Raw genomic sequence first — 24,587 nt, forward strand, 5'->3', positions numbered from 1 at the left:
AAACAAATCCCCATATTCACTTAGGATATTTCCATTTCTCTTATGAATCAAGTTGGACCCAAATGGTTTAAGATTATTTTCTGAGAAAATGTTTTTGTGGAACTTTTGGTTTATGGCCTTAATGATTCCTGGAGAGTGTGACAGTTATTGCAAGATTTTGCCCACCAAAAATGTAGCTAGGGTTTAGAACTATGATGACTGAAAATTCACAGCCACATGCGTCTGTCTTTAAACAAAGACCATTGGGGTAAGATGAGGTGAGAAGAAAGTACATGTCCCTGTTTTAAAATCACTCTGTCTCCCTTCAAAATATCTTAATTTTTTTTTCAAAATATTGAGCTCTACAGTGATGCTAACATTCTTCTCAAAGCAGTATCACTGCCTCCTTCTACCATAAACCCTGGCTTAGTGAACCCAACTGGTGGGGATTGCTTTGGCCTAGACTTCTAGGATATAGAGGCCAATGGCCAGGAAACCAATTGACATCAGGGATTTAGCTAATAAAACAACTTCTAGGGAATCGTCCTGGGTCAGATCCATTAAGGCTGATTATTGACATGTTTTATGTCTATCTCCATCTGAAGTGTAGTCACCTTTCAATGAAGACTTTAGAGCACTCTGTAGCCTCAGGGGTCATCAAACTGCGGCTCGCCGGGCCACGTGAGGCGGTGTGATTGTATTTGTTCCCATTTTGTTTTTTTACTTCAAAGTAAGATATGTGTAGTGTGCATAGGAATTTGTTCATAGTTTTGTTTTTTTTTTTAAACTACAGTCTGGCCCTCCAATGGTCTGAGGGACAGTGAACTGGCCCCCTGTTTAAAAAGTTTGAGGACCCCTGCAAGTTAGTTGATAAAGAGTAACTGACATTTATTAAGGTTAAAAATGGGGAACCAGTTTTAAAAGTTTGAAGTGCAAATGGTGAAATAAAGTGGGTTTTTGAGTAAGTCCTTAATTGTTTTCTGGAAACATCCCACTCCCAGAGCGTTTTAGTTAATCAGAGTCTTCCTGTGAAAAAAACAAAGGCTTTATTTACTTGTTAGCACTTTCCACTATAACAGCTGAGGTCAACCTTCTGTTTGGCAGACTATTACCAATATTCTCTTGTAACAGAGTGTTGACGTTCAGCCTCCTAGAAGCTCTATTTGAAACACATCATCCTGCTTTTAAGCCTCAAAGTATAGCCAATGTTGCCATTAGTGAAGGAATGATGATGTTATTACTTACTTTGTAAAGGGAAAATATATATGGAAAATGGGAGCAGGCAAAAGACATTGCTTATTTATTTTTGGAGCAGAAAATAAAGGAAGAATGAATTGCCAGTGAGTTCTTGCCGCTGCTGTGGCAGTTTTGCCCCACCATTTGATATTAACATTCATGAAGAGATATCTATAATTCCCTGGGGCCCAGGAGCAATATCCCTTCCCATTCAGGTAATCCATCACTCTGAAGGGTGAGCAGATAATAGGAATGTATGTTTCATTTATCGCTCCCTGCCAGTGGAGGAAATGACAGTCATATTGAAACTCTCTAATATCTTGCTTGACGTGTAGGAGTGGGTTGATTATTTGTCCAGGTTCCCATTCTGCCTGAGGTGCGGTCAGCATTCATCCTCTCTCAGATGTAGAGCACATGAATGGAAGTATTCTTTTGAGCTATCTTGGGTGGGAGCCAAAACAAATCTGTATAGATCTGTGCTTATCAAGTGACATAGGTACATGAGGTGGAAGGATGGGTAGATGGGGGAGGCTGGGCTACATATTAGAATCTCTGACAAAGAGAATGCTGTATAATTTGCAAATTGCTATCACCATCAAAGTTGGAAAATACTCATCAAGTGTGAGCAGGTATTGTTAACAGAAGAAAAATTGTTTTCTCCACTGAAGGCCTACCAGTAACAAAACAGGGGACATTCAGGGGTATCCTCTTGCCTCCATAAAAACAATGCTGTGTCACAGACTGAAGAGATTGTGCTTATATTCAACTACATGCCCAGAGCCCACCATTTAATACACTGTAGGAGTTTGAAAGTTATATTTTGAATAATTAAAGTTAGAAATGTAAATACAAGGTCTCTGAATTATTATAGTTCTTATTACATGAATAAACTTGCCATGATCTATTTCTACCATTTCTTTTTATTTGCCTCTTTTCTCTTCCCTACTCTTTATTTTCTGACTACTGTATCATCACACTGTCGAAAAATAACTTTAACCATGTGGTTGTAGAAGAAATCTTTGGCAGGTAGGGAAATGGGAGGCTCGGTGAGGTAAATCCGAGGTGACTCAGTTAATCAGTATCAGAGCTAGGACTCAACCTGAGTTCTGTTTACTTTGTAGGCACTGTGATATTTCTTCCTTCCTACACTACTGTTAGAGAATATTTACATGAGTTTTACTAAAAAGTCATCTTTGAATGAATGTGTCTCCTAAACATCTATTGAAGAGCTCTTTGTATTATGCTGAGCACTGAGGATAAGAGGAAGAAGACAAAGTTTTGCGGAGGTTTAGAAAATCACCTTTCCTAGTTAGCCAGTACTGAACTAAAACACATATGGTAATATCATAAACACCTAGCAGAGCACTGAGGATGGAGCCTTAACTCTGCCTGTGGAATTTGAAGGCTTCACAGAGGGGGAAGCATTTAAAATTGGCCTTGAAAAAGGAAGTAGGATTAACTAACTGGTGTGACCCTGGGCAAGCCAAGTGAATTTTCTGATTGTTAGTTACCTCTCTCAAGATAGTTTTGAAGATGAAATGAGAGTTTAAAGCACTTTGAAAACTTTATTTTTCTAAACCTGTAACACCTAAGAATAGGAGTTGAGGCCTGGTGCATTAGAATGCACACAGTATTTTTAGAAAAATACCAGGCTTTGATGATATCGTTTGGAAAAATTCATCATCCTGAGTGCAGGTTACAGGGGAATTGTCAATTTTCTGTTATATATAGATAGGCCTCTAAACAAGATTCAGATAATTTCTAGGAAAATTGCCTGGAAATCAGAGATGGACCACTGTAGAGTAGTTAAGGGCATGCTTTATGAATAGTCATGAGCATCAGCTATAGAAGGGCTTTGCTTTGGATCTAAGTCATAGAATGAACATTTTCCAGGGTAAACTCAGATCTGCCATTTTTGCCTTTTTTTTTTTTTTTTTTACCCCCCAGGGCAATTGATAGGTAGAAAAAAAGAGCAGAAAAATGTTCCTGGGCCACATGAGTTAAAGATGAGAGAATGTTTTAGTAATAGAAAAATGCAAAGATAGGGGGAGCTAAAGTGGGCTGTTATGCAATCTCTACATATATATCACCTTTCATAAATCATGGATAGTGTCAAAACTTACCCTTTTAAAGTTTGACAGATCACATAGTAAAGGACTACACTATATCATGTTAGTGTGTGTGTGCCCACATGTGTAGTTCACCTAATTATTTATAGTATAAAACCATGTGTCTTTCTTCTAAGGGACTACTTTCTGTGTATAAGGTCTGCATAATGTTGACATACTCATGATGAGGGATAAGCCATGGATCAGTTTTTGCTGTGTAACAAACCACTATAAAATTCAGTGGCTTCAAACAACAGCCATTTATTACTGCTCATGAGTCTACAGGTTGTCTGGATGTTTTCTCTGAACTAAGCTGGACTCCATGGGACTTACTTAGATTTTTATTCGCCTCTTGAACTGAACTGTGTTCAATTGTGTGTCATACAAGATAAAGTTGAGATTATTTTGATGTTCAGAAGGGAGATTAGCAGAGATATAGTTCTGTGGAGGAATCATCTGTCCTATTGTATTGTTTTCCATTATGGAGATCAGCCAATTTCACTCTGCATAGATCAGATGAGGTAATGAGTATGGTTAAATTTCTTATTAAAAGGAGATGTAAAAGAATGTATTATCTGGGCGGCACCTGTGGCTCAGTCGGTAAGGTGCCGGCCCCATATACCGAGGGTGGCGGGTTCAAGCCCATCCCCGGTTGAACTGCAACCAAAAAAATAGCTGGACGTTGTGGCGGGCACCTGTAGTCCCAGCTACTCGGGAGGCTGAGGCAAGAGAATCGCTTAAGCCCAGGAGTTGGAGGTTGCTGTGAGCTGTGATGCCACTGCACTCTACCGAAGGCCATAAAGTGAGATTCTGTCTCTACAAAAAAAAAAAAAAAAAAAGAATGTATTATCTTTGTTTACATAGCCCATTAAATTGACTAGATCTTAACTTATGTGGAATTGAGAAGCTTCAGGAAGCTCCCTTTAAGTTAAACATTATTTACTTATTTTGGTCTACTATACAAAGTAGTGCCTTTGAGAGCTACAGAACTTAAGTGATTATTGATCACACTTTTGAGTGTGAATTCTGTAAACTTGGGACAAAGGGGGATGCTGAAAGGTTCAGGGGGCACAAACAAGAAGGGAAAGACGAAATTCAATATGATTTCAACACTTCTTCTCTAGAGCACACCCTTAATAGATCCAATCCAAACCTGTTACCCTTAGATTAGTTCTGTTTTTTCACCCTGTCAGCCGTAGATTAGTATTGCTTTGGAGTTAAAGTTAAGAGGGTTAGAATGTTTAATGACAGAAATTGAATGGATGTGATGGAGACTAGTGGAGAAAGATAGGAGGATCTGGAGGAAAGCACAGGCTAGTTAGTGCCACAATTAAAGTACAGTTCTGTTTCCTTCTTTCCTCTGTTGAAGGAAAATTGTATGTTTCATAGGATAGGTTTCATAGGATAGTATTATAGAAAGAAAAGGAAATAGCTGCTTCTTATAACCTCCTATCAAACCCCTCTGATTATAATTTGGTTTCATAATTAAATCAGGTTGTAATCCCTTAAAAACTCTGCTCCCTTTACCTGCTAATAGTGCAATCAGTCTAAATACCATTTATATTTAGTCTAGAGGTGAAAACAATATTTAAAACCAATTTTAAGTCTCAATTTATGAACCCCCCCCATCACTCTATCTTATTTATAATAAACTCATTCGAGTAGATCCAGGCACAATATAAACAAGTGATGGAAAATCCCTGGGAGGTTTTGGCTCATGCATTCTGAGCAGACATGCTCTGGAAAACACAGACATTCTCAGAAAACTGCAGTCTGCTGAAAATGCCAGGAGATTTCAGGAGACAACTCTTCATTAGGCCTTGACATCTTTCATTGTTTTTGTATAGGGAATGGTGTCATTATTTCCTATCAGAACATCTGCATGTCCAACTCTTTTTTTCAATTCGATTTCAAATTAACAAGATCTGGGGGCATAAGAGATGTGTACATGGGACAAAGGTAAGTGGATGCTGCAGAGTGATCTCAATCATGACCCATGAGAATTCACTTTTGGTGGGTTGAAAAAGGAAGCAAGGCAATTTCCATGGAGGCCAGGCAGCACGTGAACAACAGTTCAATGTGATAGGGTAGAGTAGTGGAAAGTGCAGAGGCTTTGTAGCTAGACATGTTAGAATTTTTGACTCTACGTGACCTGCCACCTAATAAACCATTCTGAGTTTCAGTTCCCTCATCAGTAAAATGGAGAAAGACATGTCCATCTGCAACTGTTGCTAGGATATTTAGCTTAGATAATATTAACCAGCATCTGGGACATGGTATTCCTTCTTTCCCTCCCTCCATTTTTCCTTCCTCTGTCCTTCCTTTCTCTATTCCTTCATTGAACAACTATTTATTAAACACCATACCAGATGCCATCAACGCTTCGTCCATATTCCCTTGGATCCTTTCACCATTTTTGTGTACATGGCTCCTGGTGTGCTGTTACTCTCAGAAGCCAGCATCTATGTCACATTGTCAAAGGTTTGTCCTCAAGCCGCCAAAAACTACTTTGCCTGAAAACATAAAAGTGCCTAGAAATGTACATTCCCCTGTAGGAAACCCTTAAAACGTAATTGATAGGCAAGAAGAAATAAATGCTCCAGTCATCATGCCCCCAAATGGGGACAACTCTGAGGTATGACCTAGACTTTCTCCAGAACTCCTCTGTGGGATTGAGCCAAGTTATCATCTTTGTGAATTACTATTTTATCCTGGCTGGCTTTTTCTTTTCCTAGTCTCACTTCCCTAATCTGTGGGTGGTTTCCTGAGAGCATCTCCTACTGATCCATTTTCACGTGAGTCCTTATCTCAGGGTTTGCTTCTGGGAAACCCACCTCAAGCCATGCACCTTACATGTATCCCATCCTCTTCTAGGTGCTAGGAATGGATGAACACGTCAGCCACAGTCTTATTCTCATCTTCTCTTACCTGGAAACACCATAGTGAGAACATACATCGAAATATGTTTCTGTGGATTGCACATTAGGCATTGTGAAGACTTATTCTATACTTCCTCTGTGATGGAAAGAACACAGGTTTCAGGGTTAGAACTTCTGAATTTGTGTCCCTCTTCATTCACATATTAGCTGAAAAACTTTGGGTTTGACTTACTGAGTCTTGCATTTAACTTAGTCTCACTTTTTCCATTTAAACTGAATTTACTAATGTCTGCTCTGCCAAACTCACAGAATTGCTGTAGGGATGACTAAAGTAGGATACATAAAAGCCTCTTGAAATCTATGGCACATAACCCCAAATTTAGTCATTACCTGGAGATATTACGTCAACCACAAGCAAGGGCTTTGAAAAAATGAAAGTACATTGGGTCATTTTGCTTTAAAAATTAACTTTAATGTTTTCATCCTTGCTGAATTAAACAAATGTGATTTGGTAGGATCAGTAGCTTGATATGGTTCGAATGACTATCAGGCTGTTGCATAAAACAGGCAATGCTATGGATGATAGCAAATATAAACACCTTTTGGAATTCTGTTAAATGTAAAGTGTTGAGAAAGAATGGAGTAAGGAAGCAAGTCCCTTGAAGTAGCCTTGCCCCTGACATAGCCCTACTCCATGCCAGTGCCAGGGAATTAACAGCTGCCTTGTGTAACTCCACCCTCCGTGGAAGGGTTGCCAATCTCCTTGTCTTTGCTGATCCTGAAGAAAGATTTCCTTTGCCTTATTCTATTCTGATACTAGAGAACCAGGCTTAACATTGTTTTTTTTAAATCCCTGTGCCTGTATAGTATTGCTTTTGGAAACTAATGCCCTGCGATGCCCTATTTGGATCTTTCAGAGTTAATTATGTTCACAGAAGATTTTGATGGTAAAATCCAAAGTAGGGTGAGCAAAAGGGAACACAGCCTGAATAGACACAAGAATACATCCAAGACCTGAAGGGGAAGCCATTTTTAGGCCTTGCTGGGGACTGGAAACAGGACCTGGAAAGACAACATAAGTCAAGACAGACTTCTCTTATCCGTACTCATCTTTCTTTGGGTTCACATGGTCTTTTATATCTGTTGATCTGTTAGTGGCTTTGTATTTCTCTTTCTCTTCAAGAGTTGTTCTTTTGCCATGTTTATATATGGCATGTCATACCTTCTTCTATAATGGTCTCTAGTACAGTTTATATGATGACTGCCTACAGTTATCCTGACCTTTCTGTGTCCCAACAGCAAATGGCAAAAGACATTTCTATTTCTGCCAATACGAATTCTGAATTGGTTTCCCTGAGTCAAGTATTTGGTCCAGTCAAAAGTTCAAGGGCACAGGTCATGGATACTTGGTCCAGTGGGGTCAATGAGTGGAGAGAACATAGTACTGACATGGCTTCAGGGTTTTAACTCTCAGGGGGAGGAGGATTGACAAAGTGGAGCTCAGGATGGGTGGGTATACATTCTAAAACATATTTACTATAGTGATTCAGATATATTTCTGGAGTTGCAAGCTATGTTTTTATTACCCATGTCTATTTACTTCTCAGAAAAAAAAAACTCCATGAACCAAGCAGCTGAAGATAAGTCTGACAGAACCATCTGGATTCCATGAAATTTGACATAATTTTGGCTTGTCTTAAACTCATCCTTCTTTTGAAACCTATGGTCTTTTGACAGTTGGTTCCTAAGCAAGGAGGGTCTATATTTATATAGGAAAGGGTACTATTGAGACATTTTACTAATATAGAATCTGTGATTACTCTGGCATATTTTTCAAAGGAATTTTTAAAAATATTTATTCCATGAGCTTCTTGAAAAAGGGCTATTTTCCCATGAATTTTGGTGGAGCATCCATTTTAGTGAACAATAAACAAGCCCACATTGCTGTCAACTATTTCATGAGCACTTTAATTGTACTTTGTTAAAACTGAGGTGAGACTTTTAATTTCTGCAATCTGATTCATGTGTTCTGGCCAAAGCACAGTAGTATAAAAAGGAGAAAAAGAGACTCTTCTTTTGTAGCTGCGACAGATTTTTCCAGTTCGTTTTCTTGTAGAGCCCTCTGGGGAAAACAGTATTTCTTTCAAGCCAGCCACATTTACAGGAAGCTACAGGAAGTTATTGTGCTCCACCAGAATGCTTCCTCTTCAAAAGATGAATCCAACCTCAGAAGAGGCCATAGTTCTTTTGTCTTCACAGAAAGGAGCCCATACATCTGGAATCCAGCGGCTTAGTCACTGCAAAGACCTTGGACCTTGGAAACTTGCAGGTGGGGTGAGATGTGACGGGGCTGTGGGTGGATCCCTTGAATTAGCCACTCACACCACACATCATTTTTGGAGTGGAGAGACTTCCTTATGTAAATTAGTCTTTAAAATATAGTGTCTCCTACCTCAGACAAAGCTCCAACATGAGAGAGGTGTTTCTTTGTGGCTTCAAACGGAAAATTAAACTGTGATTATTTTGTTCGAGGTATGGAGACTCTTGCTTCTATTTCTCCTGGGACAGACCTATGGAGACCAGAGATTAACAAAAGATTTTGTGAACCGGGAGTCAGAATTGGGCTTGATCTTTTCCATTTGCCACCCCAGCTCTACTTTCTGCTCTTTTTCCATCCTGCTTTGTACTAGCAAGTTGACTTTCATAGACTGCCTCAATGGGTTCCCTTTCCCTTTGGCTTTTAGTGGATTTTGGCCACTGAAGACCCAAGAAGAGCTAAGTGGGCAGAAGGAGGATGAGGTCATGGTTTTTACTGCCCCACTTCCTGCCTGCCTGGTCATTGTGGGTTGAATTCTACTGACAGATATGACTCCTGTCACATGACCTGTGCCTTTTTAGACTTAAGAGTGGTAAAGGACACATCCCTAGGGCATCGAATGATCCATTGTTGGGTTCCCTTTAATAGTCCTTTGTTAACCCATTTGAGAGTGCCTTTCTTTGTACTGCCAGGCTCCTGACTGACACAAGTAGGGATGGGCTTCACATTCTCCCGTGAGTTACTACTCCCACTAGATTTGCTTCCATCACTCTAACTTGCTTCATGTTCAAACAAAAAAGGTCAACCAATATGACATTTTTCTCAGGAATACTGGAAGGATGCTCTGTAAAAATATATCCTCTATTCCCTATTTCTCTCATAATTTCTCTATTGGAAATTAAATCTTTCATTCTATTTAGTGATAAGGTCTTAATTGCAAAGATGTTTGGGAGAGGTATCACATTCAGTAGTTTAAGAATAATTGACAGGATTAGGGCTAAGCTGTAGACATTAAGAACAAAGACTGTCCTTAGTCTCAAGGGGTTTATAGTCTAGGCCACTAATTGGTATTAAATTATTTTTGATAGTGAGATAGGAAGGCTTTGGTCTTTTGAGGACAGAGAAAAGCTTAGGGAGTGTGGTTTATAGACTCTAAGACAGATGATATAATTATTTTTCCATGTTTCTCTCTTTCTTCCAGCATCTTTGAGTTATTTTTAGAACTTGAAGGAAACTTCATGATAATTTACTCGATGTCCCTCCTTAACAGATTGGGAAACTGAGGGTATAAGAGCTTAAGTGGCTCACTCAAGTTATACAACTCTATCCTTGACCTGTATCTTTTCAAAAGACCTTGATGAAATTTAATAGACTACTGAAGGATTGGGCTGTGGCTGGGATTGGAGATGCCTATGAAGGAAGGACCATAGAATCCTGGTGGTGAAGAGAATGTCTGGTGATGAAGAGGGAAGTGTATTAGAAAGAAAGGCATAGTTCTGGGTGAGTCTGTGTGAAGAGAGTCTTTTTATGTAAGTCTTATTTATGATAAAGAATAAAAAGGAGGAAACAAAGCACTTACGCTTAGTGTCTTCAATAGTAGACACTATGTCTTTTTTTGGAATTGGAAAAAAAAATTACCATAGAACTGTAAGAACTTAGTTGGTACAGTTTCTCCAGATCAGTCTTACTGACAGGTGATAGAACTGATATTTCAGCTGTGCAGATATACACAAATTGAATTTTTGGATCTGGTTCCATTTAGCCACATTGCTGTGGGCTTCTTCAGTTAGATATCTTCCTAGTAGGCTCTTTATCTATTTACTTGTCTGTCTAACCTCTGTATTCATATTATTTGGAGAGATGAGAAGCTGGTAGCCTTGAGGTAGAACTCCCAGTGAAAGCCAAACTCATGCAAAAGGAGTGTTCCTAGAGTGACACAACCATACAATGAATGGACAGAGGTTGGGAGACAGGCCAAATGAGGATTGTATTCTTGGATTAAGGCCACACTGATAAGGGGAGGATGAGGCATGGCTTCCACGTGGTGTGTGGTATGTTTAGTGCTTTTAATTTTGTTTAAAGGGAATTTCTTTTCCATAGAAGTAAGCTTGGGAAGAAGAAGCCCCATGCTATGTATTTTAGGTAGTATCTTGCAGTGTTGAGATCACAATAATTCAATCAATGGATTTATATCACATATGCTTGTGCATACACACACATGTAGCTGTTACTGCTATAGAGGTTTTCCAGATAATAAGAATTAGTTTATAGAACTTACAGGGGCATCGTAACTGCAGTCTGAGCTTTCTCCTAATCTCTTGGGAGACCGCTGATGACAAAGCACCTACACCTTACTCTCTGTACCCCAGCACCCTGAGGCTGAATTGGGACATGGAGAAGAATCAGGCATCTGGGCATTGATTTGACTGGGTTGTTTTTAGAGGACATTTAGGTTCTCAAGGGGGAGACTAGGGAGACGTTGTTCTCTGTTGTACCTAGGATTACTCTTTGTGCAATCAAGTGTAATAGAACCTGTGAAATGGAAAATATGTGGATCTGAGATACCTGTATTAAAAAAGTCTCAAGAAACATATTAATAGAAGGTTGTACTTTTCTGAGTTGTTTTACAATGATTGTCATGATTTTCTTCTCTACCATGACAGGATTGTCTAAGTTCCCACCTGTGACCAAGTGATTCCCTGATACTTGATGGAAACGAAAACACAATTATGGAAGCAGGGTCCCTTTTCCTTGATTAGATGGAAGTATCCTTTTCATTCTGTTAGATTTTCTAATTCTTCTTTGTTCCCATTTGTCATCTTAATCTCTGTTGACTCTAACTTCTAAATTAATCTTTCTGTCCATGTGACTTAGGCTCCCATTGCTAACTCTTCTTCTTATACAACCTCATTTGTTTTAATTTCCTGGAAGGAACAGAAGGGATAGAAATGGCTTCTATTTCATTCCCTTTTCCTGCAAGATTCTTCTTTCAAGGGGGGCTTTGGCCTATTCCCAAGCACACAGACTTGTACAGGTCTGCCCCTTGGTATTTAATCTTCAAAATTATGCTTTGCCTTCAACTGATTTCTCAGGCCCCTTGGAATGAGGCTGGCTCATCCTTGGTCTCTGATGTTTCCAGATGTTCAGAGTTGCTATTCTTATCTGGTTGATTCAGTCTCTTCCACTGAAGTCTCAGCAGTAGCGGATGGTGCTTTCCCCTGCCTTCTCATGACTCATTCCAACCTCAGGGGGAGTTACTCCTGAAACAACCCTAAAGGCTGGTGCCCTGGAATCTGCAAAGTCACAGCCACCTACATGCACCCCATCCTTCCATGTTATCAGGTCTATTATTTTATTGGAAAGTTGTATTAATAGGGAGCTTAACTATTGTTCTCATCTTCTGCAAAGCGGGAGGAGGATAGGCCTGAGGCAGCTTGTGTTCTAGTTTGCACATTGCTGCAGAGCATCTGGGTGAGCCACTTTTCTCTATCCCTCAGTTTCCTTGTCTGTAAAATGAAGTAGTTAGATGCATAATAAAATTCCGTAGAATCTGGATTTATTCTTTATCCTAAATTTCTGTGTGGAATTAATTTTTCTCAGTTATAAAACAGATGGCCTTTCCATTTCCCACTCTTTTTCCCATTTCAACTATTTAAAACATTTTAATTTTTATCCAGGAGTTTTACAATATTATTTTTATATATGATAGCATTCTAAATATTTTGGTAAACATTTTCAAATTTCTTCCTTTAGTTTTATTATGTTAATGAATTTTTATTGCCGTTTCCTCTGTTGATCATAGAATTATGAAATATATACCAAATAACTCTAAAGTCAATGTGTTCAACAAGACGTTCAGTTAAAAAGTTATGGGAATTTAGGCAGAAGTAATATTTGGGTTAAAATTAAGAGTGGGTAGGAATTTGACATGAAAAAAAGAGTTCACACTATTATATATGGAGCGCACAGTTACAGGGAAAGGAAGGGTATAGTCACAGAGCTGCAATAAAATTCATTTGAGTGAATGAATGGGCCACGCCAGTGGTGTGCTCAGCTTGATTGACTCTTTTGGGCTTACTAGAGTCTATCATTAAATATTCAGGATTTTTTTGCAAACTAGTTCTAAACCATTAGTAGTATAAAATTTGCCATGGTAACAGTATTTACACAATGGAAATTAGCAACTACAACTCAGAAATTTGTTCTTTAACCTCTTGAGAGGTGGTTTTACATATTCCTGGTTGTGTTTTGAGAGAGGAGACTGAAGTGTTTGAAAGGTTGTTGAGAGCAGTATTGGAAAGGCCCTGAACTCTAGCTCAAGGTGTGTAGGCATTATTCAGTTAGTAAGATGGTTACAGAAGATCAAATAGCAAGATGTAAAGGTAAGTAGTGAGGAGAATAGTGATACTACTTAGATGTGGACTCACCGTCTCTTAGGATCTCAAGTATGAAAGAGAGTTTAAAGGTCTAAATATTCATCTCATGCTGGAATCGTGACTCTGCTTTCATTTCCCCTGAATCCTCCAAGTTCTTGGTTTTTGAAATATTTTCGTGCCTGTTGGTGGGATTTCAAACTAATACAGCCGTTTTGGAAGGAAGTACAGAGAATCCTCAAAGAGCTGAAAATTGACCTTCCATTTGATCCCATGATACCATTACTAGGTATCTACTCAAAAGAAAAAAAATAATTTTACCTTAAGGACATTTGCACTCAAATGTTTATAGCATCTCAGTTTGTAATTGCAAAGAGATGGAAACAACCCAAGTGCCTGTTAAGCCCATGAATGGATTAATAAACTATGGTACCTGTATACATGGACTGCTATTCAGCCATTAAAAGGATGGAGACTTTATATCTTTTGTATTTACCTGGATGGAGTTGAAGAACATTCTCCTTAGTAAAGTACATCAAGAATAGAAGGCAAGCATCCCATGTACTCAATACTAATTTGAAACTAGTAAATGAATAACTACAGGCCCACATGAGAGGAAAAATGCCATTAAATTCAAGAAGAGGGGAAACAGGAGAAGGAGCTCAGTAAACTTCCATCTAATGGATACAATGTAGGGGTATATGACACACTTCCTGGGTGAAAGACTCTTTCCCTAACAAATGCAACAATGTAACCTAATCAATGTACCCTTATAGTCATCTGAAAAGAGAGAAATATTTTGGTGCCTGAATATGTACGCATTTCCATTGCATGTAGGTATTCTGTTTAGGCTAGATAATGAAAACAAAATGTAAGCAAAAACTATAAACTAATTTAAGCAGTGAGGTACAGCTGTTTTAATGTTGGTGCTTTCTTCCTGATCACAGATGATTCTAAATTATAAAATAAACTCTTATCAGGCTCTGTTGTGGTGAAGCTCTTCTGAAAAATCTGATGCAAGAAAACCCCAAATGTCAAAATGTGTAATCAGATTACTCACATTTAAAAGAATTTCATTACATATAGGTTTCTCTGGTGTATTAAAATTTTGACGTTTAACAACCTTTTGTAATGTGTACGAAGGTTGCTGAAACATTCTGATGTTTTGAATTCACCATTCTTTCTCCACTCCTTGAAATTAGCATCTTTGCTAAATTGAATCATATATATAACAATAACCAACTGGGCTCTTTTTATCATGATCAGTTTAGGTCTTTTACGTCTATATTATCGAAAGATTTACATATGTTTAGTATATCTTGTTTCCTGAACCAAGTGTATGAATATGCTTTAGTACAGTTTTTAGAAGGCTTTTTAAAAGAGTGGTTTAGGTTAATTCTTGGCTAATCAGATGTTATGGGTTGTATTGGGAGGATGATGGAATTTTCAGTTAGAGATCTGAGTGTTTCTCTGTCCCTGCTGTGCAGTCTTAGATACATCACTGAGTCGCTAGGCTTTGGTTTTGTCACTTGTGAAATTGGGGTAATAATGACATGTGGCTTACCTTCCTGGGTAGTTGTAAGGACCAAAAAAAGTAACATGTAAACTCTACAATCTACGCACTTGGTAGCTCTCATTCCAGAATAATTCTTCTTAAATGGTATTTAATTCCACTTATCTTCTAGCTTATGCTTTCTATGAAGGTCTTCCTGTGTCACTATAGTGCTGAAAAAAACCTAACCATTAGTTTAGGAATCATATATAATTTCTCATTCATACAAAATTCCCATTTCCATATGATGTATTCTTCCCTGGTCCTATATTTCTTATGGTTGTAGTCAGTCACTTCTTTCATGCAGTGTCTAAATGTGCTTGGGTGTGTGAATCAAGGAGGTATGAAAGCAAATGGAGAGACAGAAAAACTCCTCACAGATAAGGAAGCAGAAACAGCAGGTGAATGCAACTCAGCATTTCTCTCAGGAAGATAATAAATGTATTCAATATACCTATCTGTCAGGCACTAGATTAGTCACAAGGAGGGGACAGATTCTCCAGGTTTAGCTTGAGAGGCCACTAATCTATGAGATTTCTAAAATTTCTTCTATTTCAATTTGAGATGATGCAACCATTTTAAAGGCTATGGTAAAGTTGATTTGTTTAAGCTACTGACTAAGATTGTTCTGTGAGTTGCTAAAAAACCATGTTGGGCTTGGCGCCTGTGGCTCAGTGAGTAGGGCGCCGGCCACATAAACTGAGGCTGGCGAGTTCGAACCCGGCCTGGGCCTGCTAAACAACAGTGACAACTGCAACAAGAAAATAGCTGGGCATTGTGGCAGGCGTCTGTAGTTTCAGCTACTTGGGAGGCTGTGGCAAGAGGCTTAAGACCAAGAGTTAAAGGTTGGTGTGACCTGTGATGCCAGGGCACTCAGGGTGACAAAGTGAGACTCTGTCTCAAAAAAAAAAAACCAAACCCCCCAAAAAACCATGTTGGTAAGGCCAGTGATATGAATTAAAATTTCTGAGGCTTTTTTTGAGTTAGGTCTTGCTCTGTCTCCCAGGCTTGAGTCCAGTGGCGGCATCATAGCTCACTGCAACCTCATACTCCTGGGCTCAAGCAATCCTCCTGCCTGAGCCTCCCTAGAAGCTGGAATTACAAGCTCATGCTGTCACACCTGGCTAATTTCTTTTAATTTTTTGTAGAAATGGGGGATCTCACTCTTACTCAGGCTGGTCTCTAACTGCCAGCCTCAAGCAATCCTTCTTCCTCCACCTCCTGAAGTGCTAGGACTGTGGTGTGAGCCATGCTGCCCAGCCTAAATTTTTTGAGGCTTTATGCTAAATATTGCTACAGACTCAATCCTGGGAAGCTGTTCTACAAGTGTGAAAGAATGAGATAGGGCAGAAAGACCAAAAATAAAAATGTGCAGCCAACTCAAAGTTTACATTATAACCTAATTAGGATGGCTCAGGAGAATTTTCCATTTTCCATCTATGAAGGAAGAGATTAATCTTCAGAAAAGTCAATATAGCGGCTTGAGCCTAGGAGAGGAAATTGACAGAGAAACTACTTCAGCTGCCTCTAATAAGTTGTGGTCCATAGGGAAGGCTGCAAAGTTTAGAGTAAGAAACTCAGAAGGAATAACATTTCAGATGAAGGACATCCTTATTTTTCAAGTGACAGAACTAAGGAGGGTCCAATGGCTTACCAGTGTGAATGTCCTTGACAATAGGCAGCTGGTGATACTTCTCCAATTTCAGGTAATGACTTTCCTGTAGAATGATGGAATTGGTTTCCTTTGTGATTTCTTCTCAAGCTCTGCAGTCCTGATCATCTTCACATTGGTGTTTTCAGGCTAACTGTTCTTTCTTTAAACCAAGGCAACTAGAGTTTTTTAAATCATAAGCGCTTATTGAAGGCCATGCTAGCAGCAGGTGATTCAATGGCAAACAAGATATTGTAATGCAAACATAGTTCATATATGACCAAACAGATAATCTTTCTCTGAGAGTTTATTCAACTTATGTAAATTCAATAGAAATCAAATTTTGATATTACAAAGTGATCTAGTCTTCTGCAAGGTACAATTTCTCCATTCAAATCAAAGAGAAAAAGCACATTATATTGCTTAGTGATGGTGAAGGTTCATTGTTTCCCTTTCACATTTCTTACTGAAGTTGCCTAAGGGGCCAAAGATAATATTCGGTTTTCAATTTTATGTCCTTGAGGTTTAGATGCAAAATGAATACATTTGCTATAGGACTTCACTGGAGATTTGGTTAGTTCAAGATTATGTTCCAAGTTTCACACATACCCTTGTAAGATGCACCGCTTAATAAAAAAACAAAAGATTATGTTCCAAATAGATTTGTTTAAAAATATCAAAACATAATGAAATTGTTCTATTCATGGCCATGCCACCTGACGTCCCCCATTCATGTTGCCTAGGCCAAAAGTAAAGCAAAACAATACAAACACATTTTCTACCCCGAAGTAGCATATTGATGCCCACTGTCGAGTAGCTAAAGCAAAATTACAATTTGCATATTCAGTTAAGGAGAGCCTGAAATGCTTTTGTAAGATTTTTTCCAAATGTTAAGAACTTGAAATTTGAAACCTTTCAAAAATGTGAGAATCAGTAGTTAGTAAATTCTGTTACCTTTGAAAGAGAAGTAAAGAAAATAAGTAAGGAAGACATTTATGTTTTCAAAAGAAAGTCTCTCAACTTTCACTGGTTTTTAAGTTAAAAGGACTATTGTTTGAAATATTTTGAAAAGCATTTGTTTTCTTACAATTTGTGATATTGCAATCAATGAAATACATATTCCCAGATTTTTTCTTTTTTGCAGTTTTTGGCTGGGGCCGGGTTTGAACCCACCACCTCCAGTATATGGGACCGGTGTGTCCTTGAGCCACAGGTGCCACCCATAGTCCCAGATTTTTCATAAGGAGTTCATGGTATCAAAGATCATTTAACAAATACATCACTCTGTGCAAACCTAGTAAAGTGAAGCACAAACTTCTGGAGAGAAACTATTGTCCAAGTCTGGGTTAACAGGTCTGTTTGGACCAAACTTTCCCCAGGAATAATAGGAATATTAGAGAGTGCTCAGTGAATTTGTGAATGAAAATAAAATCCTAAGCCTCCTGCCAACTGAACAAACCTTCTCTTGTCCATGGGAATGCCAGAAGAATATTAAAACTGAATTTCTCACCATGAAGGGAAGGGAGGTCAGATACGCCTCCTTATACCCCCTCCATTTGGAGTCTAAATGCAATTGATCAGCAGTAATGTTAAAATAGAGATCATAAAACTAACAGACTCTTTGTGGCAATAAGATTTTAAATTATTAACAAGCTCTAAGGCCATGTAAGGCAAAGGGCAAATCATGTCTATAGGACATCAGTTTGCTCAAGAGAAAGAGGTCATTTATCCTAACTTAAAACATTCCAAGCCTTTAGACAAAGCTTTATTTCTTCAACTAATTACAAATCAAAGAATCTCTGAACCAACCTGTAAACCTCTGCTTTCAGATTTCCTGAATTTTTTTGCCAAACCAATGTATGCCTTCTGTGTATGATTTAAGATTTTATCTGCAATCTTTGTCTTCACAAATATATAAAATCAAACTTAAACCCATTTGCCTTGGGTGCATTTTCTTAGGACCTCTTGTGACTTTTATTATGGGTGCATAATAGCTGTATATCTTTATAGGATACATGTATATATCTTTATATACATGTAATGTTTCAATATAGACATTCAAGGTAAATTGGTCAAATCTATATAATTTGGGTATTCATCTCAGGTGTTTGTTTTAGGAACATTTTAATTCTATTCTTTTAGTTAAAATATACTCTAACTTGTTCTTTATAGTCACTTTGTTGTGATACCAAATATCTAACTGTATTTTTGCACCCATTAACCACCCCAACCATCCTACCTTCCCTGATACTCTACCCAGCCTCTGGTAACCATCATTATACTCTGTCTCCATGAGGTCAATTGTTTCTAATCATTAGCTTCCACATACGAGTGAGATTTGTCTTTCTGTGCTTGTCTTATTTTACTTAGATCATGATGTTCTCTAGTTCCATCTATGTTGTTGCAAACGACAGGATTTTATTCTTCATTGTGGCTATGTAATATTCCATTGTGTATATGTACCACAATTTCTTTATCCATTGATAGACATTTAGATTGATACCGTATCTTGGCTGTTGTGAATAGTGCTGTAATAAACACTGGAGTCAGATATCTTTTCAATATACTGAATTCTCCTCCTTTGGATAAATAACCAGCAGTGAGATTGCTGAATCATATAGTAGTTCTAGTTTTAGTTTGAGAAATCTCCCTACTGTGGGTCATTCAGGAGCATATTGTTTAATTACATGTGTTTGTATAGTCTCCAGTGTTCCTCTTCTTATTGATTTCCAATTCAATTCCATTGTAAAAGAAAATATTTATTTTGATTTCATTTTTAAAAAATTTTCAAAGTCTTGTTTTGTGCCCTAAAATATGGTCCATCTTTGAGAATGATCCGTGAGGAGAACATGTATACTGCAAAAAAAAAAATCTAACAGAATTGAACACTGTAGGGTGACACCTGTGGCTCCAAGAAATAGGACGCCAGCCCCATATACCAGAAGTGGTGGGTTCAAACCTGGCCCCAGCCCCTGCAAAAAAAGAATTCTACACTTGAACTCTATACTCCTCCTATCTTTTTATACTATCTATCTTTCAAAAAGTTGTTGTAATTATTTTTGATAGGATCGTCTTTTAGTTTTCCTACTCAACATGTAAATAGTTTATACACTACAATCACAGCAATAGAGCATTCTATATTTTTGTACTGACAATTAGCAGAGAGTTGTATATGTTCAGATGATTTCTTAGTGTTCATTAACATTCTTTTCTTTTAGATGGAACAACTCCTTGTAGTATTGCTTTTAAGATGGGCCCAATATTGATGAAATACTTTTCGCTTTTGTCTGTCTGGAAAAGTCTTTATTTCTCTCTCATGTTTTATGGATATTTTTGCAGAATATAATATTCTAGGAGTAAAGTTTTTTTGTTTTGTTTTTTTTTCCTTCAGCAGTTTGAATATATCATGCCACTCTCTTGTGGCCTGCAGAGTTTCCATGGAGAAGTCTTCTGCCACATGTACTGGAGCTTCTTTTTATGTTATTTTTTTTCTTTTCTACTTGCTTCCCTTAGGATCTTTTCTTTATTTATGACTTTTGGGAGCTTCCTTATTAAATGCCTTGAGGTAGCCTTGTTAACGTTCAATCTATTTGGTGTTCTATGGCCTTCTTGTACATGAATATTGATATCTTTCTCTAGATTTGGAAAATTCTGTTATTAGTGCTTTGAATAAATTTCCTACTCCAATATTTCTATCTCCTCTTTAAAGCAAACAGATTTCCTCTTAGATTTGCCCTTTTGAGGCTATTTTCTAGATCTCATAGACCTGCTTCATGATGTTTATTCCTTTTTTTTTCTCTTCTGACTGTATATTTTCAAATAGCCTGTCTTCAAGCTCACTAATTCTTCTGCTTGATCTCTCTATTGAGAGGCTCTGATGCATTTTTCATTTTGTCAATTAAATTCTTTTTTTTTTTTTTTTTTTTTGGCCAGGGCCAGGTTTGAACCCACCACCTCCAGTATATGAGGCTGGAGCCCTACTCCTTGAGCCACAGCACTGCCCTGTCAATTGAATTCTTAAGCTCCAGAATTTGTGCTTGATTTTTAAAATTATTATTTCAATTTTTTTTTTTTTTTTTTTGTTAAATTTCTCTGACAGGCTTCTGAATTCCTTCTCTGTATTACCTTGAAGTTTATTGAGATTCCTAAGGACAGCTATTTCAAATTCTTTGTGTGGAAAATCATCTTTCCCTCACTCCAGGATTGGTCATTGGTACCTTATTTTGTTCATTTGGTGAGGTCATGTCTTCCTGAATGTTCTTGATGCTTGTGGATGTTTGGGCACTGAGAAGTTAGGTCTTTATTTTAATCTTTGCAATCTAGGTTTATTTGAGCCCATCCTTCCTGAGAAGGCCTTCCAGGTATTCAAAGGGAATTGAGTTCCTTGATCTAAGTCTTTGGTTCCTGCAGCTGTATCAGCACTAGGGATGCCCCAAGCCTAGTGATGCTGTAACTTTTGCAGACTCCTTGGTGTTACCAGCTTGGTGGACTTGGGTAAGATATGGGAGAATTCCCTGGATTACCAGGTAAAGTCTCATTCTCTTCCCTTATTTTCTGTGCTGGGTTGCTGAAGTTCAGGGGGCAGCGACCTGTGCACTCCTTGTGGTCACACCTGAAGCCAATCCAGTCTCACCTAAAGACCATGGTGACTATTGCCTGGCTATCTTTGATGTTTATTCAAAGCCCATGAGCTCTTTAGTTAGGAGGTGGTAAATCCTGCTGGGTCCTTCCTTTCAGGGCATCGGGTTTACTTCTTGCCCAGGATTGAACTCAGGGGCTTAGGATTTTGTTTAGTACTTTATTTTACTGTGGGTTATCTGCTGTCCAAGTTGAAAAACAAACTCCTCTTGAGCTCTTCCCTTTCCACGAGTAGAAGAAGCCTGATGGAGGTGTACACAGGGAGGTGTAACACAGGGATTGGCTTGGCTACAGCTTCTGGTGTCCCACTGTGTCATATGCATCCCAAGTCCATTGACTCTGAGAAAGCACAGCTGCAGGAATTGCCCTTAGGACTTCAGCCTTTGTGGCCCCACTGCCTTAGAATTTAGTCCATGTGCCAGGCTCCTTTGTCAGCTAGTGGTGGGGTAAGCTGAAACTCAGGCTTCAGGGTGCAGGATTTCCCTTGGGTAGGGCTGATCTACAGGTTTCCTCTGTGGGAACCAGCAGAATTCTGTCTGCCCTTTGCTGTGTTCTCCTGTGCCAGAGAGGCCCTGAGTTTCAATGCAAAGCCTCATTATGATCATTTCACTCTGCCTCCCCCTTGGCATACAGATTCTATCTCCATTGGGCACTGGAGTGGCACTGCTGGAGGCATAGGGGAAATGCAAGATTATCTTTTTTTGCCCTCCTTAGTGCCTCTTTCCTTGTTACAATATAAAAACCAAGCAGTATAATTGTTCACCCAATTTTTGGTTCTTCTGAAGGTGCTTGCTTACGTGGATAGTTGTTGATTTTCACATGGAGAGATGAATGCTAGAGGTTTCTTTCCGATTGCAAAATAAATGTGTGCAATATAAAAAATAATGGTATAAAAACAGCCATAATGCTACCATCCAAAGGCAAACTTATTAACATAGTTTACCTGATATTATCCCACAGATCTCATTTTATTCTCTGTATTTTTACCCAAAATTATAAAAGCACATTTTCTTATTCTTCACATATGTAGTGTTAATGGCAGCATAGTCTTTCATCTTACTGGTGTACAACAACTTATTTAAGAAATCCTTTTAATTCATTATGACCATATAGTGTAAGAGTTTTGGATTTAATTTTGTTGTTTTAGTGATGCTATGTAAATATGTTGGGCTACAAGTCATCTTTAGGCAGCAGGTCTGGCCGACAGTAGACAGTGAGGTGACACAACGAGAACACTTAGACACTAAAAAGTAAATTCAAGTGTCTATCACCTTCATTCAATTAATATTTCTCTACATTTGTATATAAGATGCTAAAGTTATAACTGATGATTTAAACTCAAACTGGACTATTGGATCAAATGCTTATTGCATTTTTTATTTGTCTCCCAGATAACTTTACTGCATTATTTGTCTCTTATCTTAGAAAAAAACTTTGGTTCAAATGAAAAGAGCTGCCAGCATTGGGAAATGCCTAGCAACAGTCTTTATTCATGGCTCTCCTTCTTGACTGACATCTTGTGCTTTCTCATTTTCATGTTTAAGATGTTTATTTTGCCAAGGTGGCATTTAGAGAGAAAAAACAATTCTACAAATTTCCTGTCCAGTTTGACAGACTGGAAATTTTTGGTTATCATGGAGCTTTAAAAATAAAATTAACATATTTTCTAGTTGAATTATTTTGTTTTTACCACATATGAATCTTGTTATAAATTTTTATGAGTCCGATCAAAAGCTGAGGTGCTCAGTAAAGACCTAAAGCCAACTTCTTAAGGATTTGCTGAATGACACTCTTCCCTTTTGGGGATTGGCTAATTTGACGTAAGATGGATGAGACTTGTCTTGGAGACTTTGCCATTCTTTAGATAGAAAACATCCTTCATTTCTCTGAGGTTATATATCTTTATGTCTGTTTGAAAGCCAGAAAAATAACTTTAAGAAGCAGAACTTACATGCCATGTTTCCTTTGAACATTTAATATGGTTTTACTTTAATTTTTTTCTTATCATAATCAGAGCTTTGGGTTAAAACTTTTTCCTTTTTTCTACTTAAAATATATACGTGTTCAAAAACCCAAAAAGTGTTAATCTCAGAGAATTCCACAGGAAAGATAATACATTTAGCCAATTCAGTGACCTCCCTGTTAAGTAGGCTGTGATGAGCAAAAGTAAGATTTGTACATACCTTTCCAACAGACTAATGTGGGGAAAAAACAGGAAATAAAAATAACATGAGAATAAAATCTATTCATCAGATTTATTCATTGCATTTACTTCAGATGATATTTTTCGTCATACTAGCCTAGCTAACTATAAAAGTCATCTTGCTACAAAGCAGCTAGACATGTTGGAGGAGGCATTATCTTTTGAAGTGGATAGTTTAGCTTTCTTTTGGATTTTGCCCTTTGGGGCTTTCTCCTAATTTCTTACAAGCTAAAAACCAGAGTCTACATATCTGAATTGAACTGAAGATTCTCTGAGTGAAGATGGGATGGTTTTTAGTGACTTCATGGGGCTAGGAGAAAAAGCTGTAGGTTTTTCAATGGTTCTATGTAAAAAAGATTAGCAAAATAGGCAAACTTCTAGCAAGACTGCCAAAGAAAGAAATTAATATCAGGACTGAAGCAGGGTATAGTACAACAAAGCCTGCAGACATCAAAAGGGAACTATGGGACATTAAAGGAACTATAAACAACTCTAAATTTGACTACTTAGATGGAATGACCCAATTCCTCAAAAAGCACAAGGTAACAAGACTCACACAAAATGAAAAAGATATAATTTGAATAGTTCTATTAACTATTAAAGAAATTGAATTCCTAATTAAGAAAAAAACTCTCCCAAAAGAAATATTCAGTCCCAGATACTTTCACTGGAGAATTCTACCAAATAGTTAAAGAAGAATTAACATCAATACTACAGAATCTCTTTGCGAAGAGGTGAGAGAGGGGAGGATACCTCCCAATATACTTTATGACATTACTATTACTCTGATACCAAACTGGACAAAGACACTATAAAAAACCCAAAAACCATAAGTGACAGATTAATATCCCTTATGAATATATAAGCAAAAATTCCTCAACAAACTATTATAAGACAGAATTCAGTAATTCTCTCTATATGAAATTGTACAACATGATCAAATAAGGTTAATTTAGGGTTGCATTATCTATCTATGGATAGATTCCTAGAAGGGGATCGCTGGATAAAACGATACAGGCATATGTAATTGTGACAGGTCTTGCAAAATTCCCTTCCTTGATGATAGCTTTATTTTTCATTTCCACTACTACTCTATCAGAGTTAGTTTTAAATTTTTTTACTCCCCTTATCAAGAAGCAACTACATGTACACTGTAAAACCCTTCTACATTCATAGAAACAGACAGGTTATGGAGGTAGCTAAGGAAAACACAGACCACAATTTGTGATTTTAGCTAAAATTCTGGAGCCCTAAATATCCTATTCAGTGTTAGCCCTTAAAATAGTAACTCTTCCATGCCATGAAACTATCTTTAAGATGTCAATATTCCCCAAATAGACCTATAGATTTAATGCCCACCAAAATTCACCTGTCTTTTTCTTCTGTGGGTGGGAGGAAAAGCTGACAGGTTAATCTGAAATTCATATGGAAATGCAAGGGGTCTAGAAGAGAATAACAGGGTTGGAGGAATCACACTACCAAATTTCAAATCTTGCTACAAACCTACGATAAAGATAGTGTAGTACTGGCATAAGGACAAAGAATTTAGAGCCTGGAAATAAACCTATACATCTGTAGTCAATTGCCTGTTGGTAAGGGCGTGAAGGCCACTCACTGGGAAAGAATAGTTATTTCAACAAATGATGCTGAG

This window comes from Nycticebus coucang, chromosome X (genome assembly GCF_027406575.1).
Source record: "Nycticebus coucang isolate mNycCou1 chromosome X, mNycCou1.pri, whole genome shotgun sequence".
NCBI lineage: Eukaryota > Metazoa > Chordata > Mammalia > Primates > Lorisidae > Nycticebus > Nycticebus coucang.